This window comes from Amblyomma americanum, chromosome 3 (assembly GCF_052857255.1).
Source record: "Amblyomma americanum isolate KBUSLIRL-KWMA chromosome 3, ASM5285725v1, whole genome shotgun sequence".
NCBI classification, from domain to species: Eukaryota; Metazoa; Arthropoda; class Arachnida; order Ixodida; family Ixodidae; genus Amblyomma; species Amblyomma americanum.
In genome coordinates, this window is record NC_135499.1 from 93,146,253 (window position 1) to 93,156,260 (window position 10,008).

The following is a 10,008-nucleotide window of genomic DNA, read 5'->3' on the forward strand; positions in this document are numbered from 1 at the left end:
ATTTTTTAACAGTGGTTTTTAGTATGATTGCCCTCTTGTCTGGAGAGTGATTTTGCATTTTCTTTGCCTACGATAAAGAAGTTGGTAAAATGCTGAACTTCATTTTTTGCACGCATGATGATTACATGCAATAACACAACGTATTCTTCGGCCAAACCTAAGTGAAGTAAAATTTTCAATAAAATATACTTCTCGTGAATTAAAGTTTGATATTCATTTCACCGATAATTAAGAGGAGTGTCGCTTTACGAGCTTCGGTGAGGCAAATAATGTAGCGGCGATGCCACTAAATACCTTCATAATTCTGTAGATAGAAGACACAAAGACGGGATTCTTGACCTTAGAAAAAAAGACGCAAAAGCGGCGAGGGTATGCCTTAGTCCGCTACACAACCTGTCAACACGAGGCCTTTTCTTCATTTCGGTAGTGCGAGCAGCAACCGGAGGCATATTCGCTAACGATTCGTTTCATTTCCATTTCATTTCCAGAACTGCCATTTATCACTGCTCCCAGTGACGTAGGCCTTCGGAGAAGAAGTTCACAGAAACATTCATAAACACGCCCATGATACAACGTACATGCTTAATGGTGCAGATATTGCATGTCGCCCTGTAGTACTCGCGCCGACCACGAAGAATGACGGGGCACGACGAAGCTTTCCGCAGGCCTGACGAGCTTTATCAGCGTTAATTAAGTCTCGATAAAGAAGGTCGTCGTCGTTCCTTTTACTAATTGGCGCGTCGTGGTCAGTGCTGCTAAGCCGGATTGGATGCCACGGCAGGAGGGTGCCTTGCTAAAGGCGCGGTGCCTGTGATTGGCTAATTGCTTTATGTCCAAATGTTGCTTTTGTCACATGGATGGCACGGACAAAACGAATGAAAACTGGGCAGATTTGTTGCAGAAACTTGATAGATCAAAGCTTACTGGCATAGCGCATTAATCAGCGAATGCTGATTGGTATTATTGGCCGAGAGGTGTGAAGTGGCAGACCTCTTTGTACGTTTCACTGGGGGCTGCCTGGTTGGGGGTATTACATGCCCGTTTTGCAACTATACGTTCATATGCATGATCGTCCTTCTGCTTGCTGTCTTCGTTTTGATCGCGTTTCCGCTACACTTCACGGATTCATAGTCCGCTTGCGCAAAGCAAATGGTCTAGCTTCTAGTGTAGTCTTATTCTCAGTAGACAGCTCAATCGCGCTTTGGACTATATGGCGGTGGTATGCACCGAAAGCCTTATGCTTATCTTTTTTACGCGTAACACGTTACGTGGGCTCCCGCTGTACCTTCTAAATTACTTGTACTAAATGGCTTGTACAAAGCGGGTACAGCTTTCGCTGCAATAAGGCCGCAGAAGCCTACGAGCTCTATAACGCAATTTATTACAAATAGTATGGAGGGACTAAGAAAAATAAAAAAGGGGTGTCCCGTACCCGGCAACTAAGTATAGCGGGCTTAATCCAATATCTAGTAGAAAAGTAACAAATATTGAAAGGAATCTTCCATAGCAGAATAGAAAAGGAAAAAGAAAACAATATTCGTACCTTTAGGGCCGAAGTCACTTGAACGGTTGTTAAGGAGAGTTATTGTATGATGAAGGTAAAATTAATAATAACTTTCTTTGGTGGGATGGCTTAGCTGATGAAAATTCGGAGACATAATAAACATGATGAGAAGGCCGGTCTTTGGCATGCTCCCTCCTCGTGGGCAGATGAGCAAGGACTTAAAAAAGATGGAAGGAAAATGATAATGGAGAATTTGGGTCTTGCTTCTGTCTCTTGCGGCATTGGGGATATATGACCGGAGGCTGATCTGAAAAAGTATATTTACGCAAAGAATAAGTGCCCCCCCCCCCCCCCCCCCCCGTGTAACGATGGGTGCTATGAATGCTATGTTTTGGCTGGGAATTATTGGCGGCATTATCTGCTAATGGGAACCCACTCCGAGCTGTGCAACTTACGCCTGTTTTACTTGGCCGAGGCATGGAAGAGGAACAAAGATGAAGAGAACAAAAGTAAAGGACAAAGAGAGAGGAAACGGTCGCACGCCATTGTGGACAGATAACTGAAGGAGGGAAAATATTGTGGACTGATCAACGCTTTAAGCTCTCGCCTAAAGTTTCAACAAAGTAGTAGCCCAGTTTAGCAAGCAATATTCAATAATAATGGAAAACATATAAGGAACGCTCCTTAGTCTGTAGAAAACAGGCGAAAGGTATCTGGTGAAATTAGCTGTGGTACGCTAGAAACCACTCATTAGTTGCGGAGGACTCAGCTCTCGATAACGTGAGAAAATGTGGTGCGATTCCACCACAATTTAGAATTAAGTTTGCCGCTGGGCCATTCAGCCAAATATTGAAAATATTTCTCAGTATATTGAATTTTAAATAAATCCCTAAAGAAAAGGTGAGACATCAAAGTAGAAACCATAAAGGGCAGGCTCTGTCCTCAAACGATATGTACTCTGGTCGACAAGAAAGCGCCTGTCCTGTATTTGTGTGTTTGGGCCATTTTTATTTTTTGAGGTCTTAATTTACTATTGAATAAAACGCGGTACCTACGTGGGAAAAATGTTCTGATTTCAAGAGTGGGAAACATATACGACACCCTCAATCTAAGTTTCAGGAATGACAGTAATCGCAACTTTATTTCCGCCGGAAGGATGGCGACTAGGGTCAATGCCTGGATATGTCAAGGAGCTTAACTAATAGAGCGCCTAATTCTATTGTCTTTCTGTATTTCATTCATAGCAGCTGCCTGAGTAGCAACTATCCAGAACATAACGGCTGTTGGTTTTTATCTCGCATGAGCCGGAATTACAACGTTCTGGTGTGATTATGCAGTCGACTCGGTACTCGGCAGGTATTCGGCAGTTGACTCGGCAGGCAAAACAGAGCTTTAGAGGGGCCGGCAGCCCCAGGTGAATGCCAATATAAATCAGAGCTTTAAGCGGTAACGTATCAAATATCTGACATTTTTCTTTCCTCTGTTTCTTTTAGGCTGCACTCTTCCTTGCTGGCCGCATTTTCTTCTCTTTTCTACAGAGTGTATAGTTTATATTTTGAGCAAAGAACAACAATCTCGGTATTTTGCAGGAGCTTATGCATACCCAACTTATCCTCCTGTTAAAATCCCTTTCAATCCTTTTAAGAGTTTCAGAGGGGATCGTTTTTCTTTAAGTTTGTTTCATTTATGCACACGCTGTTGTTTGTCCCTTTTAGCCAATGCAAATGTCTGTTCTTGCATTTGTAGCGAAAGAAAATATTCCTCGCTCCACACGCACGTGTTTAAACACTAAAAAACTATCAGCTTATATATCCGCTATAAAGTTCTTTACGTCTAGAACGTAACCATCATCACCATCATGGAAGACACTTCTGTCTACAGTTTCAAAAGTTCTTGCGTGGATAGTGGCGACGGACTTCAATTTGGCAGTGATGTCGGCCAAGGTAGCGTCGACTATGAAATACTGCTACGCAGCTTCCTCTACCGAGAACGAATGAGGACTATAATATAGGCTTATGGTTCAGCCCATTTTTCATCACGTGTTTATGTATTTAGGAAGTTGTCTCGAAGTACTACACCAGGAGCGGGGGGGGGGGATAAATACTGCTTTGATGAGGGAATGCTTTCTAGGCTGCGGTCACCGAGATGAGGCCTTACCCCAAACAAGCTAATGCAGTTCCATTGACACGCGGATATCTTTTCATCTGGCGGAGAAATGCATGGCACCAGGTTCCGAAACGGGCTCCTCTTGCACGTGAGCCGGATGACCTTCCTCTATGCAATCACTGCGTCACTGCATTGGAAGAGAAGGAAAGCACAGCATCGGGTTCAGAAACAAATGGCTTGATGCGATGAAGTTTGCGGAGATGGGGTGACCGTACTTGGTACAGGGCAGGGGTAATTGGAGAGATGTGGGATAAGCCTCTCATCGGAAGTGGGTATAGAGAGGCTGATGATGACTACCCTTCGTTACGAACAGCCGGAGCAGCAGATTTTGCTTAATCGCAAAAGAGCGCAGCATAGGAGAGCAAGCTGGTGCGGCATGTTTTTGAAGAAGTCAGCGCAGAATATGGGTAAAGGAGAGGAGAGAGGACACATACGTACACGAGCGCTGCTACCAACTTTTTATTCATGATCTTGTATAAGGCACATATGAAAGGAATGGCGATCATGCACGTAGAGAAGGCAGAAAGAGCGCATCATTCAAGCAAGAAATTAATGAAAAAAAGGAATCTAAAAAACCGCTTTCAGCAGAATATACGTGTACTGACGTGTCGCTCAAACAACGCTCGGAGCGCAGCATACACGAGTGCAGATTCAGTGCACGTTTAGTTGTTAGCCTAAGTTCAGCAGCCGTCCACCTTCTGCGATCAACCTGCAGTTTCCTTTCTGCTCAGTAGGTACATCTCCAGATTTAAAGTTCTTTTTTTTATGCGAACCCACTAATCTGGAGGATCAGAGACTTGCAGAATAGTCTATTGCCGACTGTGTGTCCGTGAAGCGCGAACGCTCCGTCCCGCGACACTGCCCGCTCATCGTCCTCTTCTACGCGGCACTAATCCCGAGGCTCAGAGCCTAACGAAAGTGTATCTTGCCGATTGTACAATGTTGAGGGTAAATACCCTGGGGATGCAAGGAGGACCCTCCACCTCCAGAAATAGGTCAACTCCTGCTTCCAGACAATTATTGGGAGACCCTGCTGCGCAGCTCGGACCTGGAAATACATGGCTGGATTCTCAAGCGTGCCTGTGAGTTCGCTGGTAGGCTTAACCTGCCGTCCATCTAATAGGGCAATGTAACCTGGCCTAATACAACTACCCGACCAAAAAAGGTTTCTTCTCTCTCTTGCCGATTGCATGTCCGAGAAGCGTGAGCGCTCTGTCCCGCGGCACTGCTAGTTCACCGTTGTCTTCTACGTGGCACCATTCCGGTAGCTCAGAGGCTAGCAACAACGTCTCTTGCTATTTGTATATCCTTGTATAGACTATTTGTTCGTTCATTGAGAGTTAATATTAGAGTAAAGAAAGGAACTATTCGGCTGCCTTTATTTCTAACCTTATAGAATACAGACGGCTACAGAAAAACACCATATAGCTTTCTCAATTCTTTCTATTCAGGAATTGAACTCTGTATCCCCTCCACAGCGGGCCACTCGTTCTAGCGACCAACGTTTTACGACGGCAAATAAACTGCAGGAAACCACGTTAGTTCACTTAACTTTTGAAAAAACCCAAAATTGGAATGAAATTACACAAGAAAGATTCCAATTCCAGTCCAATGATTCGAAGTACACTTTATCTTGAAGAGCATTTTCTATCAAACCATTAGCCGCTCCAGTGGCTGAGTGGTTATAGAGCTCGGCTGCCGACTTAAAAGACGCGCGTTCAATCTCAGCTGAGGCGGTGGCATTTCGATGGACGCGAAATGCTAGAGCCCTTGTTCTGTGCGAGTCAGTCCATTTAAACAACCCCAGTTGGTCGAAATTATCCGAAGCCTTAACTACGGTGTCCTTGTTAGTCCTACTCGCTTGGGGACGTTAAAGTATATAGATTGAAACAAAAAAACCTCATCCCATTATAACATGTATCGTTGGCTACGTTGATTGGGTGCTAAACATAAAAAATCGAGTTGGATGTTCACCGGCGCTACCACATTTCGATATTCAGCGTTCAGAGGACCCCGTAGTATTGCATTCGCCTGTGAAATGATATTAAACATTACTCATTATAACGTTGAACTTAAAGCACAGAAATTTTCGAAGGAGGTTGTAATCTGGAGAAGAAACTTTGATTTGGTTTTGCGCTTTCTTGATAAAGGCTCGAAGCAGACGCAGCCAGATGACTTACCACTACAGTGAATTCCGTTCTATTTGATTATTTTCGCTCAGCGGCCATGATTAGCGTCGCTCAGCGGCTGCCGAGGACGACAACGGAATCATGGCATCGCTTCATCTAGCCACGAATAATGTGTAGTAGTATTATCCATGGTCAGTTCTATCAAAGGCCATATGTCTACCTTTCTACCTTTGTGAAATCGAACCTCATGTGTCAAGGCTTATCTATATCTACATTTTAAGCTCTTTGGCGACGTTTGCGCATGGCCAGCGGTGGGAAGCGATGGCGTTGAGGTAGAACTTTCGCCATGCATGCAAGATGACCAGGGTTCGAATCGTGGTCCCGCGAATTCCTCTACTTGGTTTAAAAAAATAAAAAAGACTAGGCATGTTGATAAAATTGATAACCAGGCTTGGGGTGTGGCTTGATCTCGGGGACCAGAACCGACATGGCCTTCCGTCACCAGAGCAGGATTTCGCCACCATGGTGTAGTACTTGGCCACAACCTTTAATATGAACAAACCAACTAATCCTTGCCCTTCTGTCCTCAGCGGCTGTGAAGCTGCTGACCAAGGCGGCGGTCGCCTGTGACGCAGCAGAGGGTGTTAAGAATCTCTCGCTCCAGACAGGCCTCTATTGGAAACTGAAATCGGTAACATTTCACGATAGAACCTTATCTCAGGAGGCTAGTATAGCCGCGCTGCTAGAGGAACTATGATTTATTAAAGACGTGATAGGGCTTAGTGAGGGTAGGAGGTCCGATGAAGCGTATACACCGTTAAATGGCAGGCACGCACTATGCTATCGTGGAATAATGGACAAACAGAAACAACGTATGGGATTCCCTATGAAATATAGCTGGCAACGTAGAAGAATCCTGCAGTATTAACGATAGGGTGGCAGCTATCGTTATTAGGCTTAGTCAGTGGCACAAACTGAATGTGATGCAGGCCTACATCTAGCTATAGTGACGAGGTGGTGGAAAAGTTCTATGAGTAAGTGGAATCGGCAATGAGCAAAGTAAAAAGTGGCTGTGGCTCAACGCAGCTTAGCCAGGATATACAGAGCGAAGCTCTGTCAAGCTTAGTTGCACACGGTTTAGCTTTGGCTCATCTTTATTCTCAGACTGCAGCAAGAGCGAGTTGTTTCAGCTGGAGTAAATCACGCTATGCATCACGTGCCGCATGTGCATGATCGAGCGTCCAGAGTGGCGAACGGTGGCCATGGCGGACTTGACTGCCAAGAGCGCAGCTCTGGCAACGAAGGTGAATATGAAGATCGAAGAACCTGCCACGCGCGATTTTGCACATGTGATGCGGGTCCCGTCAGAGGTCAAATCTAAGAGCCATACCTTCAGGCTCACCATAGAAGGAGTAAAGTTTTGGCTCTAAAACGCAGTACAGTCTACGTCACAATTGTTTAGAGTGCTCAAGTCGTGCACTTTCCTGCATAAAAACCGACACCTTGTCGCAACTTATACGATTTAGAGGCAACAATTGTGCGCATGTAGAGCCCCATGCGTTTTTGACAGAAACCATGGGCTGCTTTCAGATTTTAGTTTTTTTAAGCGGACCATACTGCTCGAGCGCCCTACACAAGGATACAGCAGACTGAACGCTGTGGTGATTGACGACCTCAATGCGAAGGTATAGAAGAAGCAAGCTGGAGACCAGGCAGTAGGTGACTACGGAATAGACCCTAGGCATAGCAGGGGGAAGTTGTTAATAGAGTTTAGAGGGATTAAATATTTTTGGATCATGACAGCCTTCTTCCGCAAACCATAAAACAGGAATTTGACGCAGAAGAGCCCCAATGGTGAGACCACAAATGAATACACTTGATAATATGCGCTCACGCTGGCATCGAGCAGGATGGGGACGTTCTCGGGAAGGTACGGTGTAGCGACCACAGGATGGTAAGGTCTAGAATTAGCGGGGACTTAGCTGAGAATTAGCTGGGACTAAGGAGAACGGAAGAAACTAGTGAGGCAGAAGCCCATTTACGAGTTAGCAGTAAGAGGCAAAGCAGATGAATTCACGATTTCTTTGAAGAACAGATAATCGGCTTTAAACGAGGACGCCAACGTTAGTATTCAAGCAATACACGGTAATCTCACAACTATCATTACGGAATGCGCCGTAGAAGTAGGCGGTTGAAGTAGGTCTGTTCGACAAGGTACCGGCAAGCTATCTCTAGAGACGAAAGATATGAGTAAGAAAGGCTTAGAATGAAGGCGTCTAACGCAGAACTAGCAGCTAGAGCTATCAAAATTATTCAATAACCTCAAGGCAGCCGGCATAAGGAAGTTTAGCATTGAGAAAATCAAGTGTGCTCTAAAGAATAAACTTGGCATGAAAGGGATGATGAGGGATCTAAGCATAGACAAAAACCATATCTATTTGTTAAGAGACAAAGAGGGCAATGCCATTAGCAATTTGGATATGATAGTTCAAGTAGGCGAAGGGTGCTACGCAAATCTATACTGTAGCTAATCTGATCTGGATGTTACTGAAAGAGGCAGGAGAGCACAACACTACGACTCTCCGCCATTTACGAAAAAGGAAGTAAAGAAAGCTTTCGGAGCAATGAAAACGGGTATAGCAGCTGGTGAGGATCACAAAAGAGCAGATCTGTTGAAGAACGGCGGAGATATGCTGCTAGAAAAACTAGCCACCCTGTATACGCAATGCCTCATGACGTCGAACGTGGCAAAAACTTGTAAGAACGCTAACATTATCCTAATCCGTCAAAACGAGACGCCAGACTTCGAAAATTACAGACCAATCAGCTTACTGTCCGTCCTCTATACGCTATTTACTAAGGTAATCGCTGATAGAGTCAGGAAAACCTAATATTTGAATCAACCAAATCATAAGGAAGGCTTTCGTAAAGTTTACTTGACAACCGATCATCATCACACTATTAGAATACACTTGGCATGAAAGGGATGATGAGGGATCTAAGCATAGACAAAAACCATATCTATTTGTTAAGAGACAAAGAGGGCAATGCCATTAGCAATTTGGATATGATAGTTCAAGTAGGCGAAGGGTGCTACGCAAATCTATACTGTAGCTAATCTGATCTGGATGTTACTGAAAGAGGCAGGAGAGCACAACACTACGACTCTCCGCCATTTACGAAAAAGGAAGTAAAGAAAGCTTTCGGAGCAATGAAAACGGGTATAGCAGCTGGTGAGGATCACAAAAGAGCAGATCTGTTGAAGAACGGCGGAGATATGCTGCTAGAAAAACTAGCCACCCTGTATACGCAATGCCTCATGACGTCGAACGTGGCAAAAACTTGTAAGAACGCTAACATTATCCTAATCCGTCAAAACGAGACGCCAGACTTCGAAAATTACAGACCGATCAGCTTACTGTCCGTCCTCTATACGGTATTTACTAAGGTAATCGCTGATAGAGTCAGGAAAACCTAATATTTGAATCAACCAAATCATAAGGAAGGCTTTCGTAAAGTTTACTTGACAACTGGGTGATAGAGAATTGCATTTATTATCGCCCAACTCCTATATATATTCTTTACAAGTTACAAGAAAGCTTTTGACTAAATCGAAACATATGCAAGTCATTCTGGCATTGCGGAATAAGAGTGTAGATAAGAATCCTGCAAAAATACAAAAGATCTATAGCGGGGGCACCGCTACCATAGTGCTCCCTAAAGTTAGCAGAAAATACCAATGACAAAGCGTGTCAGGCAGGCAGACACGATCTCGCCAATGCTATTTACAGCCTGTAACACGAAGTATCACAAGCATGGATTTTGAGAATTTGTGATAAGAGATAATGGAGAATAACATAAGAGATAATGGAGAATAACTTAGTAATCGGCAATTCGCTGATGATATTGCCTTGCTGACTCATTCAAGAGATGAACTGCAGTGCATGATCGATGAGCTAGACAGGCAGAGCAGAACGTTGGGCGGGATTTTTGCTATCCGCAGTGCAACAGCCCATCCAAAAAAAAAATGACAAAATAAGAAGCGAGTTTTGTCTTGTTTTTTATTTGTCCTCGTTTTCTGCGCCGTTATGCTAAGGAGTTTGACGGGCAGTACAGTATTGTGGGTTTCAAAATTGATACGCCGGAAACTGAATGAATGTTCAACAGTCTCGAAAGGGAACAGCAGTTTATAGTTGGTAGCCAGGGACT